Genomic DNA, 7,725 nt, shown 5'->3' on the forward strand with positions numbered 1-7,725 from the left:
GGTTATGTCATCGGACCCAATGAACTCTGTATGGACCGAAAGAAAACACAAGCTATCATGGAAGGGAAATCCCATTCTTGTGTGAAGGCCTTACAGAATTTCTTGGGGTTTGCCAACTTTTATAGAAGATTCATAAAACATTTCTCATGAATTATTCAGCCTCTGACGCTCCTTCTCCGGAAGGGAGCTACGTTCAAGTGGACAGCAGAAGAAGCCTTCCAGACATTGAAACATTGTTTCACCAGTGCTCCCATACTATGGCATCCTGATGTATCTCAGCCATTCATACTCGAAACAGACGCCTCTTACTATGCTTTGGGGGGAATCCTTTCCCAACGGCACCCCAACACAGGCCAACTGCATCCTGTTGCCTGCTACTCAAAGAAGCTGTCCAGTTGCGAGGTGAATTACAGCATTACGGATAAAGAGCTGTTGGCCATCAAGCGTGTATGTGAGGAATGGAGACACCCTCTATTGGGGGCCAGACATACATTGGAAATCTATACAGACCATCGGAATCTGCTGTTCCTGAAGAGTGCCAGGGCCCTAACACCTCGACAGCTACGGTGGTCGTTGTTGTTCGCAGACTTTGATTTTGGGATCAAATACAGGCCAGGGCCACAAAATGGAAAGGCAGATGCGCTTTTAGACCCTTGCCTATCCCGGATGAAAATGTCCATTCCATGGAAGAGCCTCCAATCATACTACAGAATGCTTCCTTTCCAACCGAGACAGTAGCGCTAATCACCACTCAAGACTTCCTGAGTGATTTAAAAGAACTAATCACTGGCCTCAATAAAGACGCTTGCGTTATGGCTGATCTAGCCAGTCGTTATGCAAAAGATGAATTGCTGTTTCATGATGACAGATTATATATCCCTGAGGGTCCTCTCCAGGAACAAGTCTTACAATGGGTCCATGACACTACCTTGGGAGGACACATGGGTATCCAAAAGACGTTAGAAACCTTGACTAGATACTTCTGATGGGAGACACTTCAAAGAGACACGGCAAAATATATTTCAGAATGTTCCATTTGCATACAAGCCAAGGCACAACGCTAACGACCCAGTGGCTTACTACGACTAATCCCTACACCACCGGCTCCGTGGCACACAGTGTCCATGGAATTTATCGTGGAGATGCTGCCTAGTTCTGGTTATGATACCATATTGGTTGTCATTCATCATCTGACCAAGATGGGTCATTTCATAGCTTTTACTAATTTACCTACTTTATCAGAATTGGCTTTGTCTTTTTGCAACATATAGTCAGACTACATGGAATCCCCTCAGTTATCACCACGGACAGAGGAACCCAGTTTACCTCTAGATTCTGGAAATCATTGTGTGAAATCATGAAGATTGATGCTCGACTATCAACAAGGTACCATCCGCAAACAGATGGCAAAACAGAGAGACAAAACCAGACTTTGGAACAATACTTGAGGTGTTTTACGTTGTTGCAAGAAAATGACTGGAGTAGGCTTTTGTGGACAGCCGAATTTGCCTACAACAATGCGGATCATACATCGTTGGGATGTTCCTCTTCGATTGCCTCCATGGCTTCCATACCAATATGTTACTCTTTGAACGTCCTGTGTCCTCCAACCTTCCTTCTTTCCAAGAACACCATGCACATCTCAAGTTAGTGTTAGAGAAGGCTAAAACACACTTAGAGGAGGCACAAACACGTGATAAGTTGCAGGCAGACAAAAAGAGAACACAAGAACCCTCCTATCAGGTAGGAGATAGAGTGTGGCTTAACCCCAAACACCTTACACTTAAATAGAACAATAGATTGCAGCCTAAATTTGTAGGGCCCTATCCCATAGAAAAGATCGTAATCCCTGTCGCCATGAAACGTAAACTACCTTCTGCTTGGCGAATCCACCCAGTTTTCCACGTATCCCTCCTGAAACCCTGTCAACAGGGTACCCGTCTACCCATAAGACCACAAGCCTTGGAAATAGATGGGGAGGAGGAGTACGAAGTACATGCTATCCTAGATTCCAAATACGGTAGAGGACGTGCGCACTACCTCATAGACTAGAAAGGTTATGGACCGGAAGAAGGCTCATGGGACCCAGCGGCTAATCTACACTGCCCAGGTCTTTTGAGGCGTTACCATGATTGTTTCTCCACTAAACCAGGTGGTCCACCGAGACGTCGGTCAAAAAGAGGGGGTACTGGCATGGGCAGGCGGAGATAGGTCTATGGGGGACCACATACACTGCATAAATGGAGAAATAGGCATAAACTACATCTCCCAGAATACTAGGAGAAGACTGGAAGAACACAATATGGCAAGAACTTTAGCTCCGCCTTGGAAGTGCTCGGGGCTTGTCACTCGAGAATTCTGTTCAGGAGAAGCTGATACCTGATTCTCCAGTGCAGGTAGGCAGCTACCTATCCTTTCGTGAGAAGCTTGCTGATGTATCCTGCCAAGGGCCATTGTGAGGAGTAGCGTGTGAGAGCCGGTGAATCATTAAGTGACAGAGAGATCCCTCTCCATTTAGCGCGTCTCTCGCTCTTTGGTTACCTCCATTTTGAAACACCGGGAGCGGTGTTTGTTTTGGAAGCGGAACTCATTTCACTGCTTTTCTGCACGGGCTGAGGAATGCCCGATACTCAATAGCGAGGAAGGTGAACTCGGGGAGGGTAATTTTCTGTTGGGTGCTGTGTGTAGCCGTGCGCTATACTTGTGAGCATCCACAGACTACCGGAGTTTGCGCTGAGGAAGCGCTTTGGTTAGTTGTGTGCTCGTCTTTTCCGGATTTCTGCTAGAGGAGCAGAGCAGCAAGGGACATCTTGCATCTTTTGTTTTTACTTCAGAAAACGATTGTTACAGCACCTGGAAGCGCTTAAAATTGGGATCATTTTCAAAGGATTATTCTGCTGCTAGGAGTAAGAGAGGCTGGGAGATATTGGAACTGGAGATACTGGATTCTCCATTCAGCAAGAAAGAATTGCATAAGTCACCAGCCTCAGAGGATTATCTACGGACAGATAAGTACCTCATCCTGTAATGTATCAGGACTATTTTATTTTCACTATTTACTTTATTTTTCTATTTTGTGATGTTTTCCATTGGAGCAGAAAGCTGTATTATAAGTAAGTCCTTACACATAGGGGTATAGGATGGTTCTATGGAACACAGAAGGGGGTGGTCTCATATGTTTATTGTGTCTTCACTTACAGGGCAGAAGGGGAGGAGTGCAGGAGAGTGAGAACTATATCTTCAGATAACATCCCTATTCTGAGCCCACAGCAGCTACGTTATTGTTACTTTTGTACCTTTTTACCCTTCCCCTCGGGGTTGTGGTATCTGTGTAGTGTGTATATGAATATACTCATGGGTATCTCCATATAGGGAAGGGGTTAACTAGCGTGTCCATCGTTCCTGCTGTATTTGGCTGTAAGGTTAGTGTGTAATCTTCCTATGCACGACACGGGCCTACACTGCGGTTGAGTAGGTCACACATTGGGAACTGAGTCTTGATTTATTTATGGCAGTTTTATATTATTGGGCTGGCCTTATCGCAGCCTACATACCCTTACAGCTCTGTTGCTACCAAGTCTGTTCCCCGATAGTCATGGACACTTTCTGGTTGAACTTTGGTGGCGACTGAGTCTAAGGACTGGGGTTGTCTCCATCATCATGTCGGTGATGCTGATTTTTGGGCGAAATCAAGGTTGTGGCATTCCACTCCTCAATGTGCTGCTTCCGGATGGCTACTACCCTCTGCATCATGCCCTGGAGGACACCTACCACTGTCCCCCGCAAGCCTCTGCCACATTCATCTCGGACATTGGTGAGGACCCGCTCAGCTCGCATGGCCCTTCTCACTGCAGTGCAAGTCACCGTCCTGTGACGGTGTGTCTGTGCCAGCCGCAGTGCATCCGGGCCACTAACTCTGTGCTGCTCAAGTCAGGGATCCAGTCTGGTGAGATATTGGATGGCATCTGAGATGATAGCCTTGAGGTCGTCAACGCCATGTGTTTGTGGCCCTGTGCTGTCCGCTGCATCTGGACTCAAATTCAGTCTACAAGGGCTCACATATCAACTCGAGTTCAGACCGGCCCAGACGTCACATCACCACAGGATGCACACAGCACCACCGCCATGGCCAATTCCAAACCTCAAATTCCAGAGTCGATACAGCCGTACTGGCTGACCAACAGAGATGCTCAGACCTGTTGTGGATGCCCTCATTTGCCTGATACCCTACTCAGCACTGCAGGTGCCACTGACTCAGTGCACTGCAAATCATGGACACTCCTGTTGGCATGTTGGGTGACCTCTGTACTTGCTATGGCTACCACCATGATGCTCAGCAGTTGTCTCTGTAATTCTGGTGTTTTCTGTTTCTGTTTAAATGGTGTTCACTGTACAAGTTGTTGCCAGCACCGACTACTCCATTCGGGCTGGCCTACACTCACCCCAAACCCATTGTGGAAGATGTGTGGCACAGCAGCCAGGGCAACTGACGCAGGATTCTGGGGCTCATGGTTTGATCCCCAGCACCGGCGGCAGGTCAGCCCAGCACCATGTGACTCTAGGCAATAGCTCGCTTAATCTTCCCGAGGGCCCCCAGCGCCAGGACTCCACTTCGGAGGTGGCTGTGTGCTTTACAAATACAAGTATTTCATTCAGCACAGGTGTCATTGTACATGTGACCCTGCCAATAAAGGGGCCAGTTGCAAGTGCCCGTAGCCAGTTTCACAAACTGTCTGCATGTGTCCATGTGCTCATGATGTATGCATGAGGGCCCTGGGGCATCCAACATCACATTGTGCTGTATACAGCGGACGCAACCATGTCCCTGCTGGCAGCAGATGATACATTGGACATGTAGCTTTGTTGTCAGCCACTCAATGCTTAAGGGGAGTGGCCTGGGCCATCGTTCGGAGGTCCGGCATGGGGGTGTGGATGATGATTCTGTGGCTCTGGGTGTGGTTCATTGCAAGTACTGTGCCCATGCATGTGTATCTGTTATGGTGTGGGTCTCCTTTGTGGGTTGTAATTGGTCCCTGATGGTACTTGAACACCCACGTATGTGATCAAGTTCAGCTTCCATAAGCTCTGGCCCCACCCGTGCATATTGTCCACCTCCTCTTGACATTTTGACACCTGGCATTGGGATGCAACGTTATGTTATCTTTAGTTGTAGCGCGCACAGATACTCAAGAGTTTCCCAGCGTAGAGGGTGCAGGAAGGGTGAGAGAATCTAATCAGCGAAAAGATTTGTTTTAAAATTTTTCTTAAAGGCAGCCTGGTCCTGCAAGTTATGAAGTGCAAGAGGAAGCACATTCCATGCAACAGCAGCCAGTCTTGCCAGCCAGCCGCCACCTTGCCTATAATATTTGAATCGGGGGACCTGAGCAAGGCGATGGGAGCAGCTGTCTGGCTGGAACACGGAAAGGGAACCGTTTTTGTAGGTAGAGTGGACCAAGGACATGCATAGCTCAATGAGCCAAAACCAGTACTTTAAACTTCACCCGAGACACCATAGGCAGCCAACGCAAAGATCGCAGGTAATGCCGCACTCTGCTCCTGGTGGACAGACTCAAAAGATGTCTGGCTGCTGCATTCTTGACCACCTGGAGATTTTTTTGCAGATATCCTGGGACACCTATATAAAGAGCATTGGCATAATTAAGCCGGGATAAGATAAGTGCACATGTGACCATTTCTCTCGCCGCTTGGGGAAGAAGATGAAAAAACTTCCTCACGGTCTTGAGAAGGCCAAAACAGTTACCAGCCAACTTCTTAATATGACATGAAAAGGAGAGGTTCTCGTCGAAACACTCTCCTAAATTCTTGGCCAGCTTCCCAGCAGAGGTGGGCAGGGGAACCTCTGGAGGCCAAAGAGATTCTCGAAAAATCGGCGAGAATTTCCTGTAAAGGAGAATCTCTAACTTCTCCTCATTATATTTTAATTGGTGCTTAGGTGACGAATTGGGATTCAGCCGTGGTGGCTGGTGCTTCCAGCTGTGTGGTCTATGCAGAGCCTGGGGTTTCATCTGTATGGCTTGGCTTCCCTGCTCCCGGGGGAGGGTTGCCTGAGAAGTCCATGGGATGTTTTAGGGCATCAGGGTCGATGGTGTGGTGGTCGCTTCCAGCATCACTGATGAGTGGTCTGGTCGGCTCTGCAGGAGGTGTTGTTTATCCAACTGCAATGTGAAGGGGAGATGCATGTTAACATTGTGTTGAAATGTATGTTGGCACATTGTTCTAATTTACATGCAGACTGCATGACTGTGTACATTGTGACCATTTGTGAGGTGCTGTATATTTGATGAAGAACAGTGGACATTTGGACTACATGACGGATGTCTGGTTGTACATGTTTATTTCCATCTCACAGTTTCCTGCTTTGTTAGATGTGATTGGCCTGTTTCTGCGCATGAGAAGGGGACAAGATCCAGCGTCATTGTGGGTGTGCAGTGTCCTACAAATCTTTGTGCAAATGTGCCATTGTGCCCATCTCTCCAGTCCCCCAGTCACTGGTCATTACTCACCCTGTTGATGTTGTGTCAGGTCCTCTAGAGCTGTGTCCTGACTCCCACCTCCTTGCAGCGTCTCCACACTGATGACTGTGACCCCAGTTTCCTCATGATCCTCCTGTGGCGCAGGACTCCCACCTCGTGTCTAAGTTGCTGCCTTCCTGTTAGCAGCGGGTTTCTGCTTGGTTTGACGTTTCACATCAAGCCAGTGCCTTGTGGCCTCCTCCATTGCCCTCCTCGACACTCCGACTATGTATTCACATTGGTCTAATTGTGTGTCAGTTGGTCTGTTTTCCGGCGGACTGCACCCCTTCTTCCTCTCACTCTTCTCCTTGGCCTTCCACGACCCTGTTGTTCCTTGCTGGTGGTCTGTGTGGCCTGTGGGGTTCGCGCTGGTCTCTGCACTCAGTCCGGGTGCATTCATGGTGATCCTCAGTTACTTTTTTTCTCCCTTTTTTTTCCGCTGCTTTTATGGTACATTTTCACGCATGACGTGTGGGATTTGCAGACCTGAGGCTGGTTTTCACGGGTTTTTGTATTGTGATTGGCCTCATAGCAACTTTATTTGTGTTCATGTTTCGCATTTTTGGGGCGTTGCGTTGACTGTATCCCAGACATTTGACCCGTTATCCAATGGCAGGGTACCACAGGCTTGGTAATACCATTTTACCACAGTGCTATTTTCCTGCGATAGACTGCGATGTGAAGATTTACGTTAAGCTACTTTTGCGGTAGTTATCACACGATCTTGAGAATATCCCCCAATCAGTTTTCGATGAAAAAATGTGATGTGTCCGCGCTGCATTTTGGGCAGGCTCCTGTTGGGGGCACTAGGCCTACCCACAAGTTAGGTCAATTTTTATCCAGAGATTTGTGGAAATGCTAGGTGCGTTGAAGTTTGTGGCTTCACATAGATTACAGAACTTTCCATCACAGAAATGTGCAGAAAATGATTTTTTTTAAATATTGAGATTTGCAAGGGATTCTGTGTAAAAGAACCTAGTGAGAGCCACACAGGTCAGCCCCATCCTAGATTCCCCAAGGTGTCTAGTTTTTAAAAAATGTAGTTGTAGGAGATTAGTATCTGCTTTTTATCTGCTTTTTATAGTTACCCTCATTTTTTGCTGATATATCACTGTTTTCAACTTAGTCTGGCTGGGATCGTGCTAACCAGGACCCCAGCCTAGCTGCTTTCTCCTCTAAACTGATTGTATGT

The sequence above is a fragment of the Lissotriton vulgaris genome, chromosome 1_2 (assembly GCF_964263255.1).
Source record: "Lissotriton vulgaris chromosome 1_2, aLisVul1.2, whole genome shotgun sequence".
In the NCBI taxonomy this organism is placed as follows: Eukaryota; Metazoa; Chordata; class Amphibia; order Caudata; family Salamandridae; genus Lissotriton; species Lissotriton vulgaris.